This window comes from Varroa destructor, unplaced genomic scaffold, assembly GCF_002443255.2.
Source record: "Varroa destructor unplaced genomic scaffold, Vdes_3.0 BEIS01000001.1, whole genome shotgun sequence".
Classification (NCBI taxonomy): Eukaryota; Metazoa; Arthropoda; class Arachnida; order Mesostigmata; family Varroidae; genus Varroa; species Varroa destructor.
This window is the reverse complement of record NW_019211454.1, coordinates 62799910-62808804: the sequence shown is the minus strand read 5'-3', so window position 1 is coordinate 62808804 and position 8895 is coordinate 62799910. Positions and strand designations below refer to the sequence as shown.

General features: G+C 38.1%; 1 long non-coding RNA gene across 1 annotated transcript; it reads left to right on the top strand.

Annotated features, from left to right (window-relative positions):
- Positions 1–425: 425 nt before the first annotated feature.
- On the top strand, positions 426–7780 carry LOC147758946 (uncharacterized). The gene is made up of 3 exons (XR_015318497.1): positions 426–648; positions 782–819; positions 6575–7780. It is a non-coding gene; the product is annotated as an uncharacterized LOC147758946 (long non-coding RNA).
- Positions 7781–8895: the final 1115 nt, after the last annotated feature.

The window sequence follows — 8895 nt, the reverse complement described above, 5'->3', positions numbered from 1 at the left end:
AAAAATGCAAAGAAGGGGGCTCTTTTTGTGGTAATTAGACTCAGCACACGTGGTATGATACAAAATATCTGAGTGAAACACTTCACGAAAAACTGCAAAATTAATAAAAAATGAAGTGCTAAAAAGGAAATCGTCAGCTCTTTACAGATAGAAGGTCAGATGCCTAATGTCCTACTAAATGATTTTTTCTGCATTAAAGATTTTTTAGGCTTTGTTAAATATATAGCTATTCGTGTAAGAAACGCAACGTGGCATCAAAAGAATAAAATTCAAGGTGCACTGTTATTTTTTTTAAATATAAAGGAAAACATGATTGGATTAGTCCATTAAGTGATTCAATGCTTCTATGGGATTGACTTTTACCTTTTTTGGATCTGTCTATATTCTGCCAAACGCGTTTTAACCTTTGATATATCAGACACGTGACATCCTTCCCTGGAGTGGCGTAATTCCAGCATATGTCTCATTAAGGTGGGAAGTAAATGCTACATAAGACTACTTATACGCAGATATCCAGACAGAGCAAGTTGGAAAGCACAGATTTCAGCGGCCTACAAAATCTAGAATGTTGTTAAGCACTCCCGAGGGCTTAAGATGCGTGTATCGAAGAACATCTGTGCTAAACTTCTAAACCGGTAAACCATAACTGTAAGTATATTGTATTGTGATTACTCAGCATTTTGAAGCATCCTTTACGTTCAATTTAGTTCTTAGCTTATAGGAAAAGGCAAATCTGTCTGCTCTTACAATAAGCATGACCTGTAACGTCGTACTGTTACAGGCATTCAAGACATCGTCACCGCCAGCGTCCGAATTGAGGTTAGTGTCATCGAAAAAGCTCTGCTCATCAGAAATGGCTATTTTTACTGAAGTTATTTTTATAGAAACGTACTTATAGTATCTGAAAAACCTGACGAAGCTGCTTAACGTAATGTAGATGCTGCTCGCGGTCTGAGTCCTATGCAAAATGGGAAAGAATAATAGCAACGACCTTCAACCTAGCCTCATAAGTAAGATCATAGTTTAAAGGGACATTCTTTTAATTAGACTCTGAGAAGCCTCTTTGCAACGGTTTATTCTTGGCAAGTCGGGCCAAGATCCTGACAGCCACTTCGTGTTGAAAGCCGTACAGAAAGCCTATGGAAAAATATTTCAGCGGGCTGTGACATTTTTCGAGTAAAGCAGGTTAAAGTAAAGCATATTTCATGAAAAAATAGCTTTTAATGCAAAATTGCCAGCGTACGCATGTTTGTCGTGAGCCTACGCACGCTCTGAGATTGCTCTAGACCAAATAGAAAACTTATATTATAACACTAAATAATATAACTACTATTTATAGAACTCCTGGTAATAATAGATCGTGACTTACTAATTTCTAGTCTTTTTTGAGTGTTTTAGCAGCTTATCTAAATAGTACATGGTATATATATTTGCTATATTTCCATAGTAATTTCCCACCTATTAGTTGTCTACGGAGCATGCGCCATTGGGTTGTAACAGTTAGATCGTATTGTAAAAATATAGGGTTTAGTTTTGGCTGCAGAATCGTCTCGGTTGCTTGAATGTTCACCTCGACAGATGATCCTAAAGGTGCTTATGACGCTCGATTCTGTCGAGAGGATTTACTATGCACGAAAGGACTTAAAAAATCTACTATTAATCCTTTTATTAAAATTAATATTAAAATTATATATATATATATATATATATATAATTAAAAATCAATAGTGGAATTAATTAATTACTATTATTAAGTTATTATTACTAAGTCATCCTGCTCTGTGTGGCATAAACGTTTCGAAGGTTTTCTTGAGCCTATAGAACGTCAAGTGTCATGGGCGGATAGCTGAACGGTAATAAAAGTCCAAATAGTTTTCATTCAAACGCGCTGTCTCAATTTACTTTATTCGATTAAATTCAACTTAAAAGGTATCGAATCTTATTCCGATCGAATAATTCTAAGAATAATAATAATAGTTTTATAATTCCGATTGCAAGGAGGTCCGATGCAACTTATCAAAACTCCTTGATTGCACTCGTTATAAAACTTCGTTTTAATAGGAGCACCAATGAATAGTTATACTACGAGTCCCTGTAAGGACTCAAGTAACAGAACGCTTGAAACTATCCCGCATGGTTAGTTCAACGCATACGAAAAAAGGTCGCTCGGCGTTCCCTATCGCTCTAGGCAATAACGAAAGATGGACAGCGAAAATGGCGCAATACGGTGAAAATTAATTTAGTGCCAATTTACGTTATCAACTTACGCTGATTTCGATGAACTTATACGCTCCTAACGAACAAGCGAAGCTATCATCGAGCAAACATTGCAGGTGATTTCAAACCTATTTCGTCTCGTGGATGACCTTCAATCCGTCTAAATTATCTGCATGAGCTTTTTTCTTTTGGCAGATTCCTCTACCCTCCAAAGCTCTCAGACGCAGAGAGCATTCACAAAAACCTGTCAGCCGACGCTCTTGCCTGCAAACAGGAAACATAATTTACATAAATTAATTAAATACACAGATATTAAAAGCCATGTATACGTTGTGTATTTTTTGTGGTTTACGGAAGTAGTACGTCGTTTTCTGCTTCTTTTCCTTTTAAGGGTCACTGTAATAACACTTTTGCAGCAATGCTCGGCCGACATCTATTTTTAGTTCTGCGTCAGCAGATTCTGTATGGACACAAATTTGTCTATTTTGAAGTCTTCACCGTTTTTTCAAGCTTTACCTGCGGGACGTATTTATACAAAGTTCACGAGGAACTATTTCTACGGGATTTATACAGCTGCAAAAGATTCGTTAGAACAACAAATTCAAAGTAGCTTGACATTTTCCCGGTTCATCAACCGCTTCCATGCCTATGTTATTATTATTGCTATCTCTTCGCAAAGTTATACTCCATTCCCTAAAAAGCCCGTCCTCTACCATGTCTGAACCGCTAATAACTCAGTGCTGGTAAGACCCTCATGGCGAATCTGGTCTGCAGCTTCGGGGATCGCGCCAACGCGTGCATATCCTGTGCTTCACGGGTGAATGAGCCGATTTAGCTGCTTCGTTGTCTCGATTCGGTTAGACGTAGGCTTTGTCCTTCGTACCTGCCATGGGAAAATCGGTTGATAGCCAAAGGCCTTGAATGTAGATATACACTGTTCTAGTAGGTAATATGTACCCAAAGGTAGGCAGATTACTTACTAGCTCATTCACTACATCGCTATATAGATGCCGAAAAGAAGACAAAACGTATAATAATAAAATATAGAGGGGACAGTGCGTTCGTATTAAGAAATCGAGGCCTACTGTAAAACAAATACCAATAAATAACTATAATTGTTGTTAAAAATTATTTGCCGTTCTCTGATCGAAAAGCTATCTTGTTATTGTTGGCTTGACTCAGCAAGCATGAATGCGGATGAAAGCTTCGTATCGACTAGCAGGTCAGTTAAAACATGTGGAAACAGCAACGGATGCGATCAGGCAAGTAGTAACAGGTATCTTTCTTAAATCGTACTGAAGCACCCTAAAAGCACTAGGTGTATGATAACTTGTTTATTGTTTTTTCTTAAGTATGGTTCTGTAACTATCCAGATAATTATCCACAGATATATCTCCGTCTTATTATCCTCAAAGGATCATATGGTCTTAAAAAGTAGCATAAACCTTCATTGGCCGATCAATCGATTCAATCCTTTTATGTAAATTTTAAACGTGACTGGTTTCAAAATAACAACGTAGAAGCATTGGCTATTTAATATATTTGACGGTTCATCAAAGGACAAAAAATTCGTCACGAATAAATTTAAGGTACCCAACTACTCCCTGGATTTGCTGTACGTGGGCCTTTGCTATGTTTGATTTAGCTTTTTCCTCATCGTCGTCACGCAAGCGTGAACGAAGGGTGCAATGTTACAAAATTACGCCTGTCTTCTAGCCTCTTAATTCGCCGTCTTCCAAGTGAACGGCACTCGTTCGGCATGCTTTGCTATAACCTAAACAGAAATAAAAATAACGATACCATAGAAAGAACCGTAAGAACGATACTAAAGAAAGAAGAATAGAAGGCCGAATGCACCCTGGCCTAGGCAATAACGGAAAAAAGCTACCCGGTTCTGGTCACCGCTGCAGGGGTCGTACAAATAGAAATTTGTTATGTAGAACAAAAATATAGTTCTTATGAATAACCAACGCGGAAATGCTTACGGGTACAGAGAAACATATATTGATTTCCGCTAGCAAATCGATTTTAAATGAATTGTACACATATCCAACACTGTTATACAAACTTTCTGCATTTCGATTAATCTTTAAATGTATGTAACCGAATTATTTAATACTAGGCGTTCATAATTGTTTCTACATTGAATAAAAATCAAGGTTTTTCATTCGTCCAAATCCAATGAATGTAATCATGTATTTTTTGCTGTACACGTTGATGGTCTATTTAGTAAATGGGTCCTAAATAAACCACAAGCACATTTTGTCGAAATCAGACATAAAAGTTACTGAGTATTTGGAACTCTAAACTAAGTTTAATATACCTAATTTTTTCAAGTTTTATGTCGGACGACACTGTTGAACATCGTTTTGGACAGCCTCAATATACCGATTAGGTTTGCATAGTTTCTTTATTTTAAATATCTTTATCTTCTATTTTGTAGCTTGTTTTTTTTTTGTTAATTCTTATTGAATAGATTCCCTTTCATATTGCTACTGTAATATTTTCGGCATTATTTTTGTGCATTTCTCATGTTTACAATATGACCCTATTTGAGGTTCAACAGTTAGCGGTTATCTAACCACTGTATATTTCATGCCACAACGGGCGAGGTTCAGCAATTTTTCAGCTGTCCACTATTATGCAGATATTATGGCTGGGTCACTCTGAGTGAAGCCAACGGTAGCAATTTTATAAAACGATGGTGGAGTAGGGACAAGCTCTGCGTTCTAAATGAGGTCATGCCCTCGGCAGAGTCCGAACGAAAGTGAGTTGAGGGTCATCGGCAGTGCAGCATAGGCTCTTTCTTAACTAGCAGTCACTTCCGTCAGGTCTAAGAGTAACACAGGTATTACCCCGCTTTGCCTCTGTTGAGGATCCTTTGAAGGGTACAATTTATTTGGTCGTCTCAAAATAGCGTCTTGTGGTGCTTACGTTTCTCAATAACCAAACTATGGCCATCTTGAAAGGCTCTCCTGTTTCTTTTTGTGTACGCAACAACAGTCGCCAGCGACCTTCTAACAGAATAAAAACCAAATCTGTATCTAAAATATAGCTGATTGTATCTAGCAATGCATTAAAGGGATCCGACGAATATTGACTCATGTTTGACTGTTCAAACTACACTGACATTGTTAGCTTCGTTTACGTAAGAGTACTTCCGACAGTTTAAAGTTCACAGAATATTGCCAAGAAGGTACGACGATAGGACATTAACTAAATGGACCAACGGCTAGATTCATCCTGAAGCTTTCATTTATGGCCCTTGAGACATTTAGGCCATGATTCAAATGACACGACTCGCTACCGGTCGAAGAAAAATACCTCCGTTACACAAAGCTATAACTCATTATAATAGAATAAATACGTCGTCTGACTGTTCTTCATATATATATATATATATATATATATATATACAAAGTGTTCAAAGAAATGTATTTACTGATGCTAGTCATTTGAGTTCGCTGAAGAACTGTTTTATCAGGAGCTCGGGAAAAAATCGTTGAGATTTTCAAGAGGACCGAGCGTTTCCTTACTGCCATCGTGCCGTAGGAGCATATTATTATGAGAGGTCCCTGGCTATTTACTGGACTTGATGCTTTTCGTGTGGAATTGGCCTAGAGACAAAATTTACGCCAAAAAAACGATAATACTGGAAGATTGAAAGGCCGCGACTAAGCAAGCATTCGTTTGTGAATCATTTGTCCACAGTTACTAGTAGTTCATTGATCAGAATGGCAGTACTTTTGAATACGTGCAATGGAAGGGTAAAGTTTCACGTTTTATGTAGATTATTTTACAATTCAATTATTAAGCATATGTAAATAAAAAGTCTAGTTCTAATTACGCACGGTTCAGTACATCCTATGCATATTGATGCCGTGGTCCTATTTGACGATTTACCATAGAGGCGATAAATCATATAGGTATAATCTTAAATTTGGTTAAAGTATATTTATCTAGAACCCCTGTTGGGCCGCTTTCACCTGCCTCACCATTATTTTTTCGTACCTTACAGCTTAGCTCGTCCAATTTTGAGACGTTTCACGTGGCAGCCGGGTAGCGCCGTTATCGCTTTGTTTGGTCAAGGAGTAATTAATTTTATACGTTAATAATTAACCTAGAAACAAACCAGATTTGGACTTCACTTTTCTAACTCATTCCAATGGTTTATGGCAGGTCATGGTAAGGGATGGCAATGGTCATCATCACATATTTCAACGTTTGTAGTCCATAAAAAGAATGTAACGTGATTTTTTTTTTGCTAAAACGAAAAAAAAAATGTAGCGAATATAATATGATAGGCAATATTAACTTCGAAATAAAAAAGTATTACTTTATTTCAAGTTATTTTCAGAATGACCCGTGTGGCAAAGCTGAAGGCAAAATAACACAGAGGTGAATTTGTAATCGAACGCATGATTGAACGTAATTCAGGACCAGCTATAGGAACGATCAGTGTACTGCCTACCTGAAGTCGATGAACCATCGATTACCACACGTCAACGGGATTACTCAGAATCTGACTTTTCTTTAGTGTTTGATAAAACTCATGAAATAATACGAAGTCATTATAAGTGCCACACTTTGCAGAATGCCACATACGAATATAATACGCATTATAATATGCCCCAGTGCCACTCTTAATACCGCGCGATACGGTAGTCGACGACAAATTGGTGAAGCCTCATATAAGATGTATGTATTAATAGTATATCGCAGCAATAAAGTCAACACTTTTCGACCGACCATGCCGGCCAACAACCCCTATTGTCACGCTTCTCCTATACCCGCACCGTCCGACTCGTTATGCTTCGCTGCTCGCTCACCTCTTCAGAGCCCAGGTACCCTCTAGCCCGGCACTCTTCAGGAGGCTGTCTTGCTTCAGCTCCTGAGTGCTTCCTTTTTGGTTCGATATATACAGTTGTGTTTCATATGAATCCTTAAGCTTTCGATGAAACACAACCCCAGTGGGTATATTGAGATCTAGTTTCTCCGTAGGCAATATTTGTCATTAGGCAGCCAATAGTTAGCTGTCTCTTTGCAGACAACGGCAGCATAACTTAGAGCCTTACAAAGACTCCTAGCCCAGGTCGCGTACACACACAGTCCTCCGAGTGGACTATGACGCCTGCTGAATAGTGGTGATAGTACTTGCAATAGTGGTAGGCTTACTAGAAAGAGCAGTAATAGAAAAAGTATGTCGCACTCTTCATCCGAACGGTTCAGCGCAATTAGCTCGTCGAGTGGACCTCCCCTACAGAAGTCCCGCTACAATGAGCCTACTGTGTCCTAGCTTCTAGCTTAAATGCTGCGTGTAGGCCAGAACTGCACTTTCTTAGGTTTTTAACGCCTGAGCTCGATACACACAACGGTAACGTAAATCTAAGGGGTTCTCCCCTTTGATGCTTCATATGCTCAAGTATACTGTGAGATATACTTACGTGATTTCGATCAGGTTTGTTTCGCTTCGCCCTGCGTTTGCTGATTTCAGACCGTCCGTTAAACGCAAAAAAAGACGTACGGATAAAGCCAATTTAGAAAACAGATGAACTTAAATGATTAAGGACGGTAGATCAAATTAGACCAAAAAACAAACATTGTTAATACCTTAATAAATTATCCTTTGAGATACCTCGAATTTTATATATGTAATTAACGCAAATTCTCATGTTATACTTATGTGCGACTGCCAATTTCTTGTCAAGGAAAACAAACGGCGTTTAATAACGGGTATTTAAAAAAAAAAAACTCAACTTTTAGACAGCTGTTTATCACAAAAAGCACCGCTTCTATAGTTCTAGTTTATGTTGTAATTGAGCACTACTGTACAAGGGAATTTTAAGTGTGGATAGCGTTTATTATGCTCGGTTGTTTATGCAGCTAGAAAAATACTGCTAATTTTGTTACCGTTTACGTTACGCGTCAACACGTTTGGGTTCATAATAATTATGTAGGCCAATATATTATATAGACCACTCAGTTTGACTAACAGGTCAAAGGCCCCGCAATCCAATGGTTCAGGCTAAACAAACACGCACACACTTGGGGTCAGTAAGCTGAAACAGAACTGGGTCAGAAGTTATGATGGATCGATAAACTTATTTATCCTTGCCAATGATGTGTTGCACATTAGTGCTGTTGGCAGAGGACAACCTGATGATTTGACATAATTGGAACAAATAACGACACCGTTAGCAACTCAATTGGTAAATGCGCATGCATTCGAGAATGGAAACCAGGCGTTTTTAGCCCCATTATTGCTTGTTTATTTCTAATTTTCCCGTTCAAGGATTCATAAACCTCGAGTTGCATTTGTCCGATGGTAAAGTGGCCGCGAGTAGTACGATATACGAACTAGACTGTTTGTCAAGGTCGTATCGTCTAATAAATGTATAATAATAATAAATAAAGCAGAACGGTTTACTACAGCAGTACTAGATATTAAAAGATATTAATGTAATACTTTTCTTTCAAAGACGATCGTTCTTCGATATGCCCTGACAACTACGGTCCATCGCTTGTGTCTACACTCAATTGTCCGATTTTTTTAAAAACAGCATTTGTCACCGCTGTTAAAATAGTTTCATTGACTTGCTGTCCAGGACGAACTGGGAAGCGTTTCGGCTTTTATTCGATTGACATATCTGCACTTGCAAAACAAGAGCAAATTCACTG